The sequence below is a fragment of the Theropithecus gelada genome, chromosome 6 (assembly GCF_003255815.1).
Source record: "Theropithecus gelada isolate Dixy chromosome 6, Tgel_1.0, whole genome shotgun sequence".
NCBI classification, from domain to species: domain Eukaryota; kingdom Metazoa; phylum Chordata; class Mammalia; order Primates; family Cercopithecidae; genus Theropithecus; species Theropithecus gelada.
Window position 1 is genome coordinate 31,756,113 of NC_037673.1, and position 21,159 is coordinate 31,777,271.

The following is a 21,159-nucleotide window of genomic DNA, read 5'->3' on the forward strand; positions in this document are numbered from 1 at the left end:
AGGTTCTGTCTGGTCCTTTGCTTTTCCCAACTAGGAGCTTTTTCAGCTTATGGAGAGCAGTGGTAAGACCAGGTAAGATCAGAACTGAGGCTGGAGTCCTAAAGTTGCTTTTCTGGAGGATTTCCTAGAGTTGGAGAACATGGAATAATTAGAAAGGGGCATCTGATCCTTGAGGTCAATTTGGAAGAATTGAGGGAGCTACCTATCCTCAATTCAGTGTTTCCTGAATGTGGTTCATTGACTTGTAAAGAGGAGACATTTTGATATATCATTATAAGAGAGCAAGTCAAGGTGAAGCACTCAATTGAATGGTAATTGCTTGGGAAGGGAAGAAGGGTCAAAGTGGTTGAACTTAATGATGCAAAAAGAATGATCATGAGAAAGAGAATTATAAACAGAGTGAGAGAGGTTAGGCAAAGGTGAGGGACTTCAAGTTAGCTATAAAAAAAATGATTAGAAACCTATTCTTGGAAGCAGATGTCCATCAGAGTGAGAAACAGAGACCACAAAGGAATATCTTCAAGCTTCTCAATTTTTAACAATGTGCATATGTTTTGTTTACCATATATTTACCTCTTACTGAGTATAGAAATGATTTTTGTCAAGACCAGTAGTAAGGACTTGGTTGTTATAAAATAAGATTGTCAGATTTAGTAAATGAAAAATTCCATGTGATTTTTGGGATCTACTTGGAGTAAAATAATTACTCATTTTTCATCTGCGATTCAAATTTAACTGGGTCTCCTGTATTTTATCTGGCCATGTTAGTATAAACCTGTGTAAGGAAAGGCACCAGCCCCTGCTAGATGAAGGTTTGCAGGGGAAAGGAACAGCCTCTGGGATACTATCCAGCTTTAACTCTCCTTTATAGAAGGCCCTTCATGGTAACACAGCACTCACTATTATAAAGCCATCTGGCAGGGCCGGGTGTGGGCCCCGGCCTAGAGGTGAGCAATGGCTGTAATTGATTTTATGCTTCTGAGTTGACGTTGCCCAATGCCCAGTTCTCAGGGATAGGTCAAAGCAGAAGACCTCTGTGAGCGAGAACAAGTTTCTTTGGTGCAAGAAACAGGGCAAGGGGAACGTATTAGTCCGTTTTCACACTGCTATAAAGAAATACCCGAGACTGGGTAATTTACACAGGAAAGAGGTTTAATTGATGCACAGTTCTGCATGGCTGGTGGGGGGAGTGCAGGAAATGTACAATCATGGCAGAAGGCAAAGGAGAAGCAAGTACCCTCTTCACAAGGAGCCAGGAAAAAGAGCGAAGGGGGAAGAGCCCCTTGTAAAACCATCAGATTTCACGAGAACTCACTCAGTATCATGAGAACAGCATGGGGGAACCACCCCCATGATCCAATCACCTCCCACCAGGTTCCCTCCCCTGACACATGGGGAGTACATTTTGAGATGAGATTTGGATGGGGACACAGCCAAACCATGTCAGGGAAGATGGAGCAGGTACAGGCAAGGGTGCTTTTGTCTTATGCCTTGGAAGAGAACCCATGGAAAAATCGTTATCCTATGCAATTGACAGGAATATGTATTAATAGGATTAAGGTTGGGTAAGATTCTGTATCCAGTTAGTAGGAGTTCATGAATGCTTCTTGCAGATGGGGGGACTCTTTTATTTTGTTTTATTTTATTTTATTTTGAGACATAGGCTTACTCTATTACCTAGGCTGGAGTACAGTGGCATGATCTCAGCTCACTGCAACCTCTTCCTCCCAGTTTCAAGCGATTCACCTGCTTCAGCCTCCTGAGTAGCTGGGATTACAGGTGTGTGCCACCACGCCCAGCTAATTTTTGTATTTTTAGTAGAGATGGGGTTTCACCATGTTGGCCAGACTGATCTCAAACTCCCGATGTCAGGTGATTGGCCCGCCTTGGCCTGCCTAAGTGCTGGGTTTACAGGCGTGAGCCACTGCACCCAGCCTGTTTTATTTTATTTTCAAATAAAACAATAAAATATTGTGTTTTCTAAAAAGTAAACAGGATATCAGAGGGGAGGGAGTAACCACTCCACACAAGTCAGATCACCACTAGAAAACTTTCAAGATGTTTGGGAAGGGGGCTCTTTAAGCCAAGTCCAGGTCTTGACTGGCTGAAATACTGGAATAAGCTGGGCGACAGTGGGAGGAAAGGGCAGTGTAAGATATTTAGGGGGCTGTGAAGACTAGATTCAAAGTCTATGCTTTATATGAAAGGAAGTGAGCAGCACGCTATACCTTGGAGCAACTCAGTGTAAAAGGAGTACAGTAATTGGTGAAAAGAAATTGCTGCAGGCAGCAACGGCAGAGAGGATGCGGAAGGGGTGAGGACGAGGGCCTAGTGGTGAGGAATCTAGCAAAAGGAAATTATTTTTGTACATAAGGAATTCTATTGTTCAACATGCACCAGCCAACCCTTTACTGAGAACTTTATCACCTGTGGCCTCTGAGGATCCAGAGATGAGTGAATTCCAATATCTGCCCTCAAGGGATTGACAATCTAGCAGAAGGAGAGAGCCTGTAAACAGAGCAACTCTGGAGTTTTATTTGACAAAAGGGAAGTGCTGGCCCACAGCGAGTCACTTTGGCCAGGCACCATCTTTTCCTGCCTGGATTCATGTGACAGCTTCCTCACCCCTCTTTCAACCTCTGCCCAGCTGGTCTTCTGGGAAGCACTCCTCCTTGAATTCAGTGTAATCTCTCTCTCTCTCTCTCTCTCCTTTTTGAGATGGAGTTTCTCTCTCTCTCTCTCTTCTTTTTTGAGATGGAGTTTCACTCTCGTTGCCCAGGCTGGAGTGCAATGGTGCGATCTCAGCTCCCTGTGATCTCCGCCTCCTGGGTTCAAGCAATTCTCCTGTCTCAGCCTCCTGAGTACCTGGGATTACAGGCACCTGCCACCATGCCCAGCTAATTTTTGTATTTTTGATAGAGACAGGGTTTCACTGTGTTGGATAGGCTGGTCTCGTACTCCTGACCTCAAGCTATCTGCCCGCGTTGGCCTCCCAAAATGCTTGGATCACAGGCGTCAGCCACTGCGCCCAGCCCAAAATATTTTAAAGTAAGTTTCAAAAAATAAAGAGTCAGTAGGGACATTCCAGGCAAGGTGATGGCCATCAGAAAAGTTCATGAGTGAATTCACAGGTCGTCTTTTCTTGGTGTGAGCTGAGTCCATGTAAATGGATGTCTGGGAACTTAAGTGTCAGAGATTCTTTTTCATTAAGGGCTGCGTGAGTGAACTGATGTCTTTCTTCATCTGTACAATGGGGATAATAGTGTCTGCCACATGGGGTTTTGGGGGAGGATTAAAAGCAAATTTAGCGGATCATGAGGGCAGGAGATCGAGACCATCCTGGCTAACATGATGAAACCCTGTCTCTACTAAAAATACAAAGAATTAGTTGGGTGTGGTGGGCGCCTGTAGTACCAGCTACTAGGGAGGCTGAGGCAAGAGAATGGCGTGAACCCGGGAGGCGGAGCTTGCAGTGAGCCAAGATCGCGCCATTGCACTCCAGCCTGGGCAACAGAGCCAGACTCCATCTCAAAAAAAAAAAAAAAAAAAAAAAAAAAAGGCATGATGCCTGAGACGTAGTTAATGTCCAATCAACATTAACTGTGGTTATTTTTACTGTTGTTATTGTTAATATTAGAGTGCCAATAGTTGTTTTCCCATTGCCTAGTTCTGTACCCGATTTATAGTAGGCATTCAATACGTAGTTGCAGGAACGAATGCATTTGAGCCTCTTGATTTGTACTCATTTGTTTAACAAATATTTATTGGGCACTTGTATATGCTAGGCATAGTTCTAGGGCCTGGGAATAAAACAATGTGGGTCCATGTCACCTTTCCCTATAAGAGCTTAATGTCTACAAGGGTAAGCAGACAGATGGATGGGCAGTGGGGATGCTACTTGGGCACCAAGGAGGGCTCTGAATATGTTCTAGGGAAGGGGTCACCTTCTCCCTAGAGAAAGTGCTATCTAAACTGAGTCCTGAGAGGTGAGTAGGAATTGGCAGGTGATAGTGGTTACAGTGGGAAGGACAACCTCAGTTTCAGTATGTTCAGAGGCCCAAGGTAAGAAAGAACCTGTCTTGTTATGCACAGCTTGGGCAGGTGGTTTAATTCAGGACATCTCCCAGAGATGCTTCAAGATGACTGGACACTACAGTTCAGTTTTACATTTTCTCATATACCACTGCACACAAATTATTCATGTTTTCAAGACTGTGAAAGGTAGAAATGGAAGAAGATATTGTTACCATGTAAGTAGAATGGGAGGTGAGAAGAATTCTTTCTCTCTTTCTCTCTCTCCATCAGATGCCAGTAAGCAATCAGACTATCAAATATCTCCAGACATTGCCAAATGTCCCTGCAGGGGTAGGGAAAGGGTGTGTAAAATAATACCTGATTGAGAATCACTGGCTTACAATATCAGGCATCATCCTAGACAGCCTCTCCTCCTCAACAAGCCCTTAAGGCAGATGGTTTAAATATAAGGACAGGAAATGTCAAATGACCTACCCAGAATCTCATGGATAATCATTATGGGATTTGGACTTTAAACCCAGGTCTTTCTTATTCCACTACATCTCCACACTGCCATATCACACACAGTTCCAACACCAAAGGAACTTCAGAGCTATCTGGAGAGGTGTGGTGTGAACCAAGTAAGTTTCAGTGTGTTCCCTGGAGAATGAGTGATGTGAGCACTCAGAAGAGAGAGGTAACAATGGGAGGGAGGTCAGGGAACATGTCCTGCAGAGATTAGAATGTTCTTTGCGTATTTGTGGGCAAACAGTGAGTTTGTGCAGAGAAGTAGCAGGAAGTACGATCCGGACAGATAGCATTGGGTAGCAGTTAAGAGCAAACACTGGTTCTAAACAGACTGTCTGTTCCAGCTCCTCTACTTATTAGTTGTGTGACTGTGAGCTACTTAGGTAATCTTGTCCAGTTTCATTGCCTATAAAATGGGTTGCTGTAATAATAGTACATATTCTAAGATTGTTAAAAGGATTTAATGACCTAATATGTAAAAGACTTAGAACAGGTCTTGGCATCCTGTATACGTTCGATAGATGCTAGCTACTTAGTACCTGGTTCTGTTGGACTTCAAATAGAGTTTAGAATCTATATTGTAAATAATAGCAGCTTTTGAATCAAGGCCTGCAAAGATGTTCCATAGGTACCACAATGTTCCTTCCTGTGTGCACTGGAAGATCACAAATTAGTGTATCTTTGGGTCAGAAACCAGTCTCTGGTTCCATCTGATTCCATGAACTGTTCTGTTCCTAGGGATCTATGTGAAATGGTTCAGCCCCTCTGTGGTGGCTTTGGGTTTGAAGCATTTTGTTTGTTTGTTTGTTTGTTTTTGTTGTTGTTGTTGTTTTTTAGATGGAGTCTCGCTCTGTCGCTCAGGCTGGAGTACAGTGGTGCAATCTCGCCTCACTGCAACCACCGCCTCCCAGGTTCAAGTGATTCTCCTGCCTCAGCCTCCCAAGCAGCTGGGATTACAGGCGTGCACCACTGCACTCGGCTAATTTTTTGTATTTTGAGTAGAGACAAGGTTTCACCATGTTGGCCAGGCTGGTCTCAAACTCCTGACCTCAGGTGATCCACCCACCTTGGCCTCCCAAAGTGCTGGGATTAGAGGCATGAACCACCACGCCTGGTCGGGTTTGACGCATTGAGAACATCTTCCCAACAGAGCTGCAAAGAGGGAAAGAGACATGGGCATCTGTTCAGACTTCATTCACTCATCCATCCATTCACTCAACATTTACTGAATACCTTTTTAATTCTGGGCATCATGTTTCCATTAACTACATCTGGAACACCAATAAGTCACCACCCCGCCTGTGTGTCAGCCGAAAGTTGATTGGATAGAATTGTCATTGTTTAGTTTCAGGGCAATTCAAAGTTATATTTGTGGATTGTGTCAGAATCCTGAGGTTTTTTTCTCGGGCTTTGCTTGGTGCCACTGCTGGGCCTTGTGTTTGTGGAGAGCTGGTGGCCCTGGATGTGGTCAGGGATCTTCTCCTGGGAATTTCCGCTTTCTTCCTCTCTTCAGCTGTTTATAGCTGCATAAGGTTTAGATCTGTTAGCAAACACTTGTATAATTATGCCCCTCTCTGTTTACAGATTCAGGATAAATTGTCCTAATGGGAAAATATCTGTCCTTTAGAGTAATTTGGATCAAGGCTTTTTATTTTTTGTTTGTGTCTGCTTCACTTGCCTTTCTAAAAATCATTTTGCTGTCTGTTTCACTCATGAATCATCTACTGTTGATATACAACAGCACTCAATAAACCTCGTTAAAAATCTGGTCTTGATCTCAAAGTAGTTGACCTTAGGGAAAAATGTGACCCATCCATATGCTGTCTCATAGATACTGAATTGAAGGAAACATTGGATTGTAAGGCTCTTTGGGGACATCTGATAAGAAGCCCACAGAAATGACCAGCCAGAGGTCTGTGTTGAGCTGTGACATGAGTCTCTGTTCTGTAGGGCGGGATTTGTTAAAGCTGTCAGGAATAAAGCCTACTTTAAAAGATACCAAGTGAAATTTAGAAGACGACAAGAGGGTGAAACTGATTACTATGCTAAGAAACGCTTGGTGATAGAGGATAAAAATAAGTACAACACACCCAAATACAGGATGAGAGTTCGCGTAACAGAGATCTCATTTGTCAGATTGCTTATGCCCATGTAGAAGGGGATATGATAGTCTGCACAGCTTATGCACACAAACTGCCAAAATTTGGTGTGAAGGTTGGCTGACAGATTCTGCTGCAGCATATTGTACTGGCCTGCCTCTGGCCCGCAGGCTTCTCAGTAGGTTTGGCATGAGCAAGATCTAGGAAGGCCAAGTGGAGGTGACTGGAGATGAATACAATGTGGAAAGCATTGATGGCCAGCCAGGTGCCTTTACCTGCTATTTGGATGCAGGCCTTGCCAGAACTACCACTGACAATACAGTTTTGGAGGCCCCGAAGGAAGCTGGGAATGGAGGCTTGTCTATTCCTTGCAGTACCAGACGATTTCCTGGTTACGATTCTGAAAGCAACGAATGTAATGCAGAAGTGCATTGGAAGCACACCATGTGTCAGAATGTTGCCGATTACATGCGTGACCTAATGGAAGATGAAGATGCTTACCAGAAACCGTTCTCTCAGTACATGAAGAACAGTGTAACTCCAGACATGATGGGGATGTATAAGAAGGCTCATGCTGCTCTGCAAGAGAATCCAGTCTAAGAGAAGAAGCCCAAGAAAGAAGTTGAAAAGCAGAGGTGGAACTATCCCAAAATGTCCCTTGCCCAGAAGAAAGATCAGGTAGCTCAAAAGTAGGCAAGCTTCCTCAGAGCTCAGAAGCAGGCTGCTGAGACCCAAACCAAACAATTTTCTATGAAGAGTTTTCAGATAAAGACAATCAACTTATTGACTAAGCAGCTGAAGAAAAAGAAAAAGGAAATGACTGACCAGAGCCTTGACCACCATGCTGGAAACCTCATTTCAGTTCATGTGTTTTAGGGCATCACAATCACAAAGCATTTGTATTCATTCATCCCACAGTCACAGAAGACCTACTATATGCAAAGTTAGATTATAACTGAATAACTAAATGTATAAAGGTGAACCTTGATTTGAATTCCTCAGCTTTGTGGGAGATAGCAATGCACCCCTCCTATCAGAAAGGGCCAGGCGCAGTGGCTCAAGGCTATAATCCCTGCACTTTGGGAGACCGAGGTAGGCAGATCACCTGAGATCAGGAGTTTGAGACCAGTCTGGCCAACATGGTGAAACCCTGTCTCTACTAAAAATACAAAAACCAGCTGGGTGTGGTGGCAGGTACCTGTAATCCCAGCTACTCAGGAGGCTGAGGCAGGAGAATCACTTGAACCCTGGAGGTGGAGGTTGCAGTGAGCCAAGATAGTGCTTTTGCACTCCAGCCTGGGCAACAGAGCAAGACTCTGTTAACATAAAACAAAAAAAGGCTGGGCGCCGTGGCTCACACCTGTAATCCCAGCAGTTTGGGAGGCCAAGGCGGGCAGATCACGAGGTCAGGAGATCGAAACCATCCTGGCTAACACGGTGAAACCCCGTCTCTACTAAAAACACAAAAAATTAAATGGGCATTGTGGTGGGTGCCTATAGTCCCAGCTATTCGGGAGGCTGAGGCAGGAGAAGGGCGTGAACCCAGGAGGTGGAGCTTGCAGTGGGCCAAGATCGCGCCATGAATTCTTTTTGCAATGTTTCCTCCCTCTGAATAGCTACAAATACCTAATGATAAGAGGCAGTGGTGTAATGATTAAGCACACCCTTTTGAGTCAGACCAAATGGGTTTGAATCAGGACTCCAACATTTATTAGCCGTGTTACTTAACCTCATTGTGACTCAGTTTCCTTGTGTTAGAATAAGACTAATAATTATACCCACTTCACAGGGCTACTGCCAAAAAACTGAGATAATCTACATAAAGTACTTAGCACAGTGCCCAATATAATTACAGTAAGAGCTTAATAAGTCATAACTATTATTATCATTATCATCATCATCAACTAATTATTTAGACCCATTAAAAAGCAATACGTCTTGTACACAGAACAGGAGCGAAGCTATGAAATATACTTATCAGGCTGGACGCAGTGGCTCACGCCTCCAGTTTGGGAGGCCGAGGTGGGTGGATCACTTGAGGTCAGGAGTTTGAGATCTGCCTGACCAACATGGTGAAACTCTGTCTCTACTAAAAATGCAAAAATTAGCCAGGTGTGGTGGTACGCGCCTGTGGTCCCAGCTACTCTGGAGGCTGAGGCAGAAGAATTGCTTGAACCCGGGAGGTGGAGGTTGCAGTGAGCCGAGATTGTGCCATTGCACTCCAACCTGGGTGACAGAGCGAGACTCCATCTCTCTCTCTCTCTCTCTCTCTCTCTATATATATATATATATACACACACACACTTATCATCTAGTCAGTGTCCACAGTTGGGCATATTCTTAGCGATGCCCATCCTAATAAAGAAAACAAAGGTCCGATGTTTTGCGGGAATGTTACATTCTCACGGCAACTTGTTTGTGAGTTAGGTAACATAGAGGTTCAGGATCTTTACTCCCACATATGATGGAATAACAGTGGAATGCTGTAGTTCTAGAAGGGAATACAAGGAGTTTTCTAGCCTCACTTCTGCTTAAACATGCAAAAACTATCACTTAGGATGGAGTCCGATACATGAAGATTGCACAGTGATACCAGATGAGACTATCCTAAGGTGAAGTCAGTTACCATTAGGATTGAGCAAGTCATCTTTACATTGTATCCAAATTCTTTTTTTTTTTTTTTTTTTTGAGACGGAGTGTCACTCTGTAGCCCAGGCTGGAGTGCAGTGGCGCCATCTCCGCTCACTGCAAGCTCCGCCTCTTGGGTTCAAGTGATTCTTCTGCCTCAGCCTCCTGAGTAGCTGGGACTACAGGCGCCTGCCACCACGCCTGGCTAATTTTTTGTATTTTTAGTACAGACAGGGTTTCACCGTGTTAGCCAGGATGGTCTCCATCTCCTGACCTCGTGATCCGCCCGCCTCAGCCTCCCAAAGTGCTGGGATTACAGGCATGAGCCACTGCGCCTGGCCTCCCAAATTCTAACGTTGTATTTTGAATCTCTTACCTCTTTTGTCCTCTGTAGAGATGATGAACAGCTGGTTGGTATCCTCTTTATAATAACCCTTCAAGTAGGAAAAGGCTGTTAAGTTTGCTTTAGGTACTTTTTTTTCACTCTAGACTAAACAACTCCAAATCCTTTAACCTCCCCTCGTAGGTTCTATTTTCTGTCTCTTTAATCATTTAGGTTCTCCTTTGGAACCTTTCCAGTGTCTCCACATCTTCCTTACAATAAGAGGCATCAGACTGGACATTCCCCCCCACCCACCAGTAAGAGTCTGCCTGCTGTCAAATTCTTTATTATGGGGTAGGGAGAAGGGGGGCACTTCCCTTTCCTGTCAAACTCCCACCAACGTGAATTCACCCCAGCACTGCATTGCCTATTTCTTTTCAGTGCAACATGCAGATTCCTATTGAATGCATGATGTGCTGTGATCCTCACCTCTTTGTCAGTTTTTCTTGAATCTAGACATTAAGCCCCATTTGTGCCTGTCATTTTGATCATCACCCCTGAGGATACCACTTTGAAATCAGCCATCATGCTGAACTCTAAACTGTTTTTAATGAACCATTTCCTTAATGTGTGGAAGCTACTTTGGATTCTCTTAATGTATCAGCAGTTCTCACTCAAATTAATGTTATTTGTAGACTCTGGGTGTGCATATAGCAATTTCAAGTATTATTTAAACCAGACCCAAGACAAAATCGTAGACCATATTCTAAGCACCCCTTTGTTTACTGGGCCATTGATCTCTTTTCCAGACAGCAGTGAAACCCTGGTTAGGGAAAAGACGTACCAGATCGTATCTTTCTGGCCTGCTGATGAGAATGGCATATGCATGCAAAAGCTTTCCTGAAATTAAGGTATTATGCAGATGCGGTCACATTTTTTTTTTTTTTTTTTCCCTGAGATGGAGTCTTGCTCTGTTGCCCAGGCTGAAGTGTAGTGGTGTATTCTCGGCTCACTGCAACCTCCGCCTCCCAGGTTGAAGTGATTCTCGTGCCTCAGCCTCCCGAGTAGCTGGGATTATAGGTACCCGCCACCACACCTGGCTAATTTTTATATTTTTAGTAGAGGGGTTTCACCATGTTGGGCAGGCTGGTCTTTGTCTCCTGACCTCGTGATCTGCCCGCCTTGGCCTCCCAAAGTGCTGGGATCATTGGCGTGAGCCACCGCGTCCAGCGTGTGGCCCCATTTTCAATTTCCAGCACTTACACGCCCCAAACTGAGCTTAGGCAACAAAGATGAGGACAGGGCAGAATATTTCTTTGTATTATACTTAAAACCATACATTTATTTTTATTTGTTTTAAATTTATTTTTTTTATTTTTGAGATTGAGCATTGCTCTGTCGCCCAGACTGGAGCGCAGTGGTGCAATGTTGGCTCACTGCAACCTCCACCTCCCGGGTTCAAGCGATTCTCCTTCCTCAGCTTCCCGAGTAGAACAGCTGGGACCACAGGCGCCCGCCACCACGCCTGGCTAATTTTTGTATTTTTAATAGAGATGGGGTTTTGCCATGTTGGCCAGGCTGCTCTCAAACTCCTGACCTCAAGTGATCCACCCACCTTGGCCTCCCAAAGTGTTGGGATTACAGGCGTGAGCCACTGCGCCTGGCCCATACATTTACTTTCAACAGCATTGATGTGCACATCATTAATTATGTACCTGGATTGAAGGAGTGGAGAAAGAAGTTAAAACATTGGGAAACTGTTGTGGAAAAAACACTCAGAAAGGAAGCGAAGGAGCACTGCTCAAATTATTATTAGAAAATTATTCAATTTGAACTTAATTCCCATAAAACATATAGGATGCTAATGAAAGACTACCACCTCTTGGCAGCAGAGTGGGAAAAGGGAAGGGGGAGGAGCCAACATTCACTGAGACCCTTATAGTATGTGTAAGCCAGACACTTTGTGTTAGAGCGCTTTTTCTAAAATCATCAGCCTAATTTGCTTTGACCCAGGAATTGTGATGTTTGGAGGACTGGCCTACAAAGCTTGTTCTCACTGGGCACATGTAGTATTCTCCTAAACTCCATGAGGTATTGTTGGTTGCAGTACCCAAACCTTCTTGAAATAAACCTTATCCTGGGGTTCTGTTTCCTTTTGGTTCTTCCAAAAGAGGAATACCATGACCTGACACTCCTCGCCTGTTTCTGGATTGGCTGTTGTGCTGACCTGAATGAAGCAACTAGGGGTAATTCCAGGACTGGTAATGACAATTATTTACTATGTGCTCTGGGGCTGCTTCTGAGAGTGGGCAGATTTCCAGCCCAGGCTTGACATGGGTTGGCCCCTCCTGGGCTGTAATTACCCATTCCAGTGGCAGTAATGGTACTGGAATTGAAGCTTTCTTTTGCCTCCTCCATTATAATTAATTGCTTCGAATTCCACCAGATCTGTCTGTTGCAAAGCTCATTTACTTTTAGTGGCTGCTGGATGCCCACAACGAGGGCTTAGAGACAGAGGGGTGGAGTGGGACTGGGGTGTGACTTTAATATGAACCCCAAGGAGTGGAGTGTGTGCCTGCCTGTGCAAGTCCTGGGAGGGAGGCCCAGGGCTTGAGTGAGTTTGTTTGCACTGAGATTGGTGCCATCAACCCCAGGAACTCTCCATACCTCAGGTCCCTGGGAGCTCCACCCTGGATGCCTTTTGAAGCCAGGTGAAATGTGTTTTGAGGAGACGTTCCATAAGGGCTTGGGGTTTGGCACCAGCGACGCTTTTACTTTTCAACAAGTGTCAGGAGTGGAAAAATGGAAGAGAATACAGCTGAAGTTTTGAAAAGCAATGAAATGTGGGGTGACTCCCCCTCCCGCTGCCAGCCCCCGTCCCCTGCTTTAAGAAAAGCAAACACTCTTTTCCTGTCTTATTTGTGTTCCCATTAATTTAAGACAGGAAGCCTCAGTGGGTGTGATGTAAACAATTCGGCCTCGTGGTTCGGGCTTCCTCATCAGTTTGCAGCTGGAGCGATGGCTGCAGGGCCCTGGCCCACTCAGGCCTTCTGGGGGAGGGCTTGTTGACTGAACCTTACAGAAGGTGGGAGGGGTAGGGGAGCGGGAGAAGGTATAAAGGAAATGCTTCAGTCGTGCAGTCACCGGCGATTGTAATTCAGTGGTGGTAACTTTGGTTACTCCAGTAGAAAGGCTCTGACCGGGGATTTCTGGAAAGTTCTCTGACATCCTGCCCCGTGCCATGGTTGTGATTTTAGCTGGGGGCTCCACCCCCGAAGGAACCCAGGCTGCCGCCGATTATGAAACGGAGTGGTCATGAAGTGAATTGATGTGGGGAGGTGGAGCTTCTTGCAGTGGCTCGGAGGGAGAACTTTTGGTGCAAGCGAGGGTCTAGGGTAGGGCGCTTTTTCCTCTAAGCTGCTCCGGGTTTGCCCCAGGAAGCTCCCGAGCCCTCGGTGTAAACAAAGGTGTCTGGATGAGAAGCCCCAAACTCCCTGAAATCCTCCCCAGGGCGGTTTCCTTTTCCCGGCGAGGGGAGTGACCGGGGAGGGGATCCTGGAATGCTGTGGGGTTTTGACAAGTGAGCCGGGGAGTGGCGAGCCGAGTTTAGGATTGCATTACAGGCTTTTCCTAACCTCCTCCACCGCGGCGCGGAGGGAGGAGGGGGGTCCTCCCACAGACGTGGAGCGGGCGGAGAGCAGCCCTCGGGAAGTCCTGCAGGAGCTGCGTTCCAGGAGGGCAGCTGGCAGCCGCCCCAGGCCCCCGGGCCGCCTGCAGGTGATTAGGCTAATGAGCTGCCCCGGGGGCGCGGAGCCCGGCCCGGCGAGCGGATTACCCGGCGCCCAGCTGCTGCCGGCGGAGACTCTCAGGAGCTCCGGAGAGGGGGTCGGAGAGGAACCCTCCGAAGGTGACTTCAGAAGTGGAGGTAGGAAATCGGCTTCTCAGGCGAAAGCCTCAGGTTTCCCGGTCTGATCCAGGTTGGGGTGCAGATTGGGGCTGAATCCACAAATGTGGAGATTTAGCCACAGCCTCGGAGGCACGGAGCGGCCACCTAAGCGTCTGCCCTTCTCGTCTCCCGGATCACTGGGGTGTGTTGTTTTTAAAGTGGGGGATTTGCGTGTTGCGAGACGGTTTGTGTTCCTCGGGAGGATTAAGTGACTTGGAGCTGGTTTGTCAATGGCTGGACGGAAGGAGGCGCCCCGGGTGTGTGTGACGGACAGGGAAGGGGTGCGCCGAGGGGCAGGTAGTAGGGGGCTCCAGAGCCACGGCGGTTTCAGAACCTTGAGGGCTGTGCCGTTGAAGCCCCGGTAGGAGCGGGGGGGGCATGGCAGCAGCCCGGGGAATCTGTCATACTGTCCCCATCCCTCGCTAGCAGGAGAATGAGGCGGAGCAAAGCTGCCTTCTCTACCCGCGGGAACTGTGGATGATCTCACACGAGGTCGTGATCGCCTTTGGGGATAGATCTTTGCCCCCAAATTACTAAACAATCTGCTTGGACAACAGCCCCACCACTGATTCACAAAATGTTTTGATTATGGGATCCACAAATCAAAGATATTTAAAGATACAGGGTGTTTGAAAAGAGTGACATTTTGTCCTGTAGCTCCTCTCTACTAGGTAGTTTATAAACACTACAAGTGAAATGAAGTCAGTCTTGTCTCGTGAGATGGAGGGAAAGAAGGAGGTAACTACAGCTGTCGTCCTGGGAACCATGTCTGGGAGAACAAGACTGAATGTAAACAGTAAACAAATGCTTTTCATAGAAATAGGCTAGGCTGAGTTTGATATCGTAAGGGGACATAATAAACTCTAATATAGAAATATCTTTAAATACATTTCTAATATTAAAATATATTTAATACAAATAAAATAGAGCAGTTTCAGACTTTGCATTCCTACTGTTTTGCAACTCTCAATTCAGCTTTGCAGGTGAGTTGCAAGGGCTTCAGCTCCCCCCCCCCCCCCCCCAGCTGCTAATCTGGCCATTGAATACTAACCTGTAGGCCTGGGTGGCTCCTTTTGCTGAGATGTTAATGGAGTTGAGAGAATATGGGACCCGCCCACAGTTAATCTTTCTGGATCTTCAGTCAAACCCAAGGCCCCTGGGGGCAGCTGAGGGACTCACAGACAGGATGGCCTTTGGGGAAAGTGGCCTGTGTCAGGTCTTAAGGAAGAAAAAGTTAGTTCTGAGAGCCGGCCACAAACAAAAGAAACAAGAAAGGAAAAGTGATGGGGGTCGGGAACCGAAGTGAATTTAAGGCTTATCTGGGCCCTCAGCCTCTCTGAGCCTGCATTGCTGGGTATAATTGTCAGCCTCCCTCTAATCTAGAGTGAAAGGAAGATGGTCTAAGAGCAGCAAAGTCCCCAAACTGCCTTTCTGCCTCCTCACGTCCCTAAATTTACCAGCGGCACACCTGGCACGTAATAGAGCTTCCCTTGAGCCGCTGTTCCTGCTAATCTCTGTATGCTCCATGCAGGTCACACTTAGGGATGGTGTCATTGAAGAGAATGGCGAGTCCATTGCACCGTGTTTCCTGGGACATCAAGGTCGCTACCTGCTCTTCCCTTTTGCCTTCTTCATCGTCTTGTTTCCCAGAGGTTTGGCCAAGTGCTTGTTGCTCTGCCCTTCAGAGAGGGGGTTCTTCCCGATTTTACTGGGTTCTCATTCTGGAATCAGACTTACAGTGTGAGCTTCCCTCCTTATCAAAACCATTATGTATGTATGTATATATATGTATATGTGTGTGTATGTGTATATATGTATATATGTGTATATGTATATATGTGTATATTACATATACAAATCTAAAAAGTCAAATATGTCTACAAGGCTTATAACTAGGGACAATACTCACTCGCCTTACCTCTTAGCAGCTTCCACTTCTTTCTCTTTTCTAGAGACGTCTTGTTATGCTGCCCTGGCTGGTCTCAAACTCTTGGGCTGCCTTAGCAAACCTCCTGCCTCAGCCTCCCAAAGTGCTGGGATTATAGGCGTGAGTCACCACGCTTAGCCTCCACTTCCACTTCTGTGCCCCAAAGACAACTATTTTCAACTCTTTGCACTGATTTCTAGTTAGCAAGCACACACTGCCTGCTGGGTCCCTCCCTCATGAGAACTCTGTCGTCCTCCGCCTGCCGCTCTTGAGGCCAGTTGCACATCCATCATTGTGATGCCTCCTCTCACCATTATTATAATTCATTTTGCTGCTTTTTCATGTAGCATCCCCTGTGTTTTAGACCCCGTGTCTTCCTTTTCCTTTGTGTTCTTTTGCTGGTAAAACACACCTTCCAGAAGTTCCTGAGAAAGAGGACATGGGAGGCAAGTTTTTTGAGATCCTTCAAGGTTGACATAGGTTGGAAATCCCTTTCTCTCAGAAGTTAGAAAGCATTGCTTTTCTAGATTTCAGAATTGCCATCGAAATGTCTGGTGTCATTCTAAAGGCTGATGCTTTGAATGGATATCCCCTCCTGAAAGTTCTTACGATTTCCTCTTTGTCCCCTGATATTCTCTCTGTTGTCACGAAGTTTCATTATAAGACTTGGTGTGGGCCGGGCGCAGTGGCTCACGCCTGTAATCCCACCAGGCCAAGGCAGGTGGATCACGAGGTCAGGAGATCCAAACTATCCTGACTAACACTGAAATCCTGTCTCTACTAAAAATACAAAAAATTAGCCGGGCGTGGTGGCGGGCACCTGTAGTCCCAGCTACTCGGGAGGCTGAGGCAGGAGAATGGCGTGAACCCAGGAGGCGGAGCTTGCAGTGGGCCGGGATTGCGCCTCTGCACTCCAGCCTGGGCGACAGAGTGAGACTCCGACTCAAAGGAAAAAGAAAAAAGACTTGGTGTGAGTCTTTTCCCATCCATTTTACTAGGCTTCCAGTCGGCTTTCTCAATCTAGAAACTCTGCCCTTCCATTCTGAACAGTTTCCTGGAGTTTTGTTGGGTTTGTGTGTGTGTGTGTGTGTGTTTATTTTTATTTTTATTTATTTATTTTGGAGATGGAGTCTCACTGTCACCCAGGCTGGAGTGCAGTGGTGCGATCTCAGCTCACTGCAACCCCTGCCTCCGGGATTCAAGTGATTCTCCTGCCTCAGCCCCTGAGTACCTGGGACTACAGGCATGCACCACCACACCCAGCTAATTTTTGTATTTTTAGTAGAGAGGGGGTTTCAATGTGTTGGCCAGGCTGGTCTCAAACTCCTGACCTCAGGTGATCTGCTCACCTTGGCGTCCCAGAGTGCTAGGATTACAGATGTGAGCCACCGCACCTGGCCTTTTTTGTGTGTGTTTTTAGTAGAGATGGGGTTTCACCATGTTGACCAGGCTGGTCTCGAACTCCTGACTTCAGGTGATCCGCCCGTCTTGGTCTCCCAAAGTGCTGGGATTACAGGTATGAGCCACTGCACCCAGCCAGTTTCCTAGAGTAAAAAAGAAAAAAAAATTCCATCCTTCTCCTAATTGGAAGGAGGCCCTCATCATGGATTGACTCTCAAATTTTCTTACTGAAATCTCCTTTGCAAAAAGAACAGCTATGATAGTGAAATCGATGTGATCTGACTCCATCTTGCTTCTAACCTCCAGGTTGTCCTGGTTCCTTCCTGGATGGTAGGCCAAAGTAACTTTAGGGAGGAACTTAGTTTATAGTTTAACTTTGAAACAAAGATGATGGCAGACCTTTACCAAAACAATCTCCTTATTGCCTGGGAACCAGACTGCCTTTATAGGACTGACAAAGTAGCCACAAGATTTGCGGCTTGATAAGCATCACTATGGTAGAATCTAAGGTTGGCATTTTGAGATGTCTTTTCAGGTTTCTGCATTTCTTTTTTCTTTTTTTCTTTTTTGAGATGGAGTCTCCCTCTGTTGCCCAGGCTGGAGCGCAGTAGCATGATTTCAGCTCACTGCAATCTCTGCCTCCTGGGTTCAAGTGATTTCTCGTGCCTCAGCCTCCCAAGTAACTGAGACCACAGGCATGCATCACCTTGCCCAGCTGATTTTTGTATCTTTAGTAGAGACGGGGTTTCACCATGTTGCCCAGACTGGTCTTGAACTCCTGACCTGAAGTGATCCGCCCGCCTCAGCCTCCCAAAGTGCTGGGATTACAGGTGTGAGCCCCCGAGCCCAGCCAAGGTTTTTGCATTTCTGACAACTAGTGGCTTCACCCAGACCTGCCAAGTGGTCCCGTGGCCCCATCCAGAAGTGGACTCAGCATGAGGACAATTTTCCACACCCCTATGATTGAATCCCCAACCAATCAGCAGCACCCATTCCCTAGCCACTCCCTCCCCCAATCTAGTCTTAAAAAAACAGCCTTCGAATTTTCAGAGAGACTGATGTGAGTCATAAAACCCCATTCTCTTGTTCAGCTGGCTGTGTGTCAATTAAACGTCTCTATTGCAATTCCCGTGTCTTGATAAATTGGCTCTATCTGGGCAGCAGGCAAAATGAACCTGTTGGGTGGTTACATTACCCTTTTTTTAAATACTTTCTATCTTCTTTTAAAAAAACATTTCTACTTCCTGGGAAATTTCCTCATTTTTGTCTTCCAACCCATATGTTCAGTTTTTATGTCTGTCATCATATTTCTAATTCCCAAGAAAGCCTTAAAAATATCTGAAATTTTCTTTTTATAACCTCCTGTTACTGTTTCTTGGATGAAAAGCTTCTCAATTCTCTGTGGATCTCAATTACAGCTTTTTTGAAACATTTCTTTACTCCCTGCACTCTTTGTTTCCTCAGATTTCCTCTTAGTTTTTTTGTTTGCTTTTTGGGTTTTTTTTTTTTTGTGGGGGGAGACGGAGTCTGGCTCGGTTGCTCCCGCTGGAGTGCAGTGGCCGGATCTCAGCTCACTGCAAGCTCCGCCTCCCGGGCTTACGCCATTCTCCTGCCTCAGCCTCCCGAGTAGCTGGGACTACAGGCGCCCGCCACCTCGCCCGGCTAGTTTTTTGCATTTTTTAGTAGAGACGGGGTTTCACCGTGTTAGCCAGGATGGTCTCGATCTCCTGACCTCGTGATCCGCCTGTCTCGGCCTCCCAAAGTGCTGGGATTATAGGCTTGAGCCACCGCGCCCGGCCCGCTTTTTGGTTTTTAATCACTTCCACATTAAAGGCTTTTTTCAAACGTCTGATGATCTTTGATCACTCACTGAAAAGATAACTGGAAGATCTACATAGATGACATATACCCAGGAATAGTTCCTTCTTAGAAGGAGACATAGAACATGTCTCAGAATCTAGAACAATGCCTGGCACACATGAACCTTTCCATACATATAATATTTGCTGAGTAACTGAGTGATGTACACTGTTGGCTGGGGCCCAGGTAGTTGCAAGTATTAAAAGCTCTCAGGTGATTGAAATATGCAGCTAGCACGGAGGACCTCTGCTGTAGGGGTAGCTCGCTGGTGGTTTCATTGGAGGAGACACACCTGATAATGGGAAGTCTTTGTTCTCTGGGGAAACGGACTGGGTAGAAGAGAAATCCCCTACACTGAGGGGAATTGGTTGGCTGCAGTGTTCTGGGAGCCAGATGAGGAGGAGACCTGAAGTCTAACCATTTGGTGTGATGACTTTCTCTTGTTTGCCTGTTTTTTTTTAGCTCCTGCCCTCAGCTACACCTGGTGTCTCTGAGTCCAGAGTTGCCGAGACACAGCAGAGCACACAGGTTGCAGAATTTCAGCCTTCACTTGGTACCTAGGGCTAAGGTGATTTAGGGTCTCTTCCACCTCAGTGCACGTTGCCTCCAATTCCAGAGGCATTCCAGGGCATAAATTCCAACCTGGCTTTCCTCACTGCTGTGCTAGGTTTTCGCTTTCTCCCACCTGCTAAGTCAGTTACCACTAGTTTGTCTACATTCCAGCTTCCAAAATTGTGTTGCAATCATTGTTTCTCCTGTTCTCTTTATCTTCGAGAGGCCAGCAACCCTCCCTTCAGCCTCACTCATGTCAGACCATTGTGTTTACTGGCAAATGAGTCTCTGCCTGATGCCCCCAACTTTGCCCCAGAACCCTCTTCTCCGTTCTTCCTTCTGTTGCAGGTGCCCACTCGGGGCCACATTTCAGATAGGCTACATTGAACTTTCATCTCAGCAGTAGTCATTTAAAATGTCCCAGCCCCTGAAGAGAGTGGTGGCTGTTGGTCATTTCTGTTGGCATGGTAGTGTCTTCTTCATCGGATCATTCATTATGCTGCTGCTTCTGTACAGAGTATTGGGCAGAAGGCATTTTTGAACATATTTGATGCTATGGCTTATCAGGGCTCTATCTGTGAGGATAACTGTGTAGCACGTTAACTTTGAAATATATTCATGTCCATTTCCTTCTTTGGCCCTCACCAGCAGCCCATTGGGTGGTGGTGTGGTCAGGTGGACTTGGAAGCGTTATTCTCTGAGATGATTAGCCTGTTTAGGTCACATATCTCCATTCCACGCCCTAGAGACAAGCAAAGGAAAGAGCTCGCTATCAAAGGCTAAGCAATAAAGAGTAAAGGGAAGTCTGTTGTGGAGTGTCCAGGGAAGGTGTGTCCACTACCAAGAAAAAGATGCAAAATACATGGCCCTTTTGCTTTCCCCCTGTGTTGCTGTGTAAACTGGCATAGGCATGTTGCCCCTAACCTGAGGATGCAGCCACTGTGCAGGAGGGAGTAAGTAGCAGGTCCCAAAGAGTCCCAGAGAAGCACAGCTCAGAGCCCCACCCTTCCTCTGCACTTCTGGCATGTGAGATGATGAATTTCCTCCCTGTTTAAGCCACTTTGAGTCAGGGTTTGATATCATTTGCTGCTAAAGTCATACAGGTGGAGATTGATTTATGCATCGCTCATCTCCAAAAAGAGGTGAGGCAGACCATGGGCTCACTCAGATTTGAGCTCCCCAATTCCTCTTCTGATTCTCATTCTGATTCCAAGTAGAATTCCTCTCTACTCTGCCTATTTTCTAGGCAGATGAAAGTAATTTTATTCTTTCTTCCAACTTCAAAGGAAGGAATAACTATGGAGACATTTGGGGAAAAGGGGGAGTTCCTTGCTTTGGAGATTACCGGCTGAACCCAGGGAGCAAACATCCTGGGCTGTCACTGAAGTGAGGACTGCTTCTAAATGACACAGCACTGAAGACACTGTGCTCCTGCTTGTGAAAAGGCAAGCGCTAGTTCTCACTCCCTCCTAGGACTGTGGAGGCTGAAAAGTCTGCCTGCAGACTTGGTATGATTTCCTCCGTCTTCCATCCTTTGTGCCTCCTAGACTTTGGGAAGTTTTGAAGATGAAACAAGCTCCGGAAGTGCTCGGTGCTGTCAGGAAGACCAGAATGCCGGAGAAAGTACCCTGTTTGTTCCTGTGTTTTCCGATCTGACTCAAGTGGCAATGATTTGAGTCACTTTTATGAATGGAAGGCCGTCAGAGCCTGTTCTATACTATATAATATATATGCCTTATACTATACAGTTCATCATTACATCCTGAACACCCTACACCATCTGTGATAAACAATTGGTATTCAAACATTATTGTGAATGAACAACACAAGGATTGCTCATGTTAATAGACTCTTTTTTTTTTTTTTTTTGAGATGGAGTCTC

General features: G+C 46.1%; 1 protein-coding gene and 1 pseudogene across 1 annotated transcript in view; both read left to right on the forward strand.

Moving 5' to 3' along the window:
* The window catches only part of PDZD2 (PDZ domain containing 2), a 326,600-nt gene that overhangs the window by 58,901 nt on the left and 246,540 nt on the right, over nucleotides 1-21,159 (forward strand). The gene's annotated exons all lie outside the window — the stretch shown is intronic.
* Nucleotides 1,453-19,654, forward strand: LOC112626122 (annotated as a pseudogene).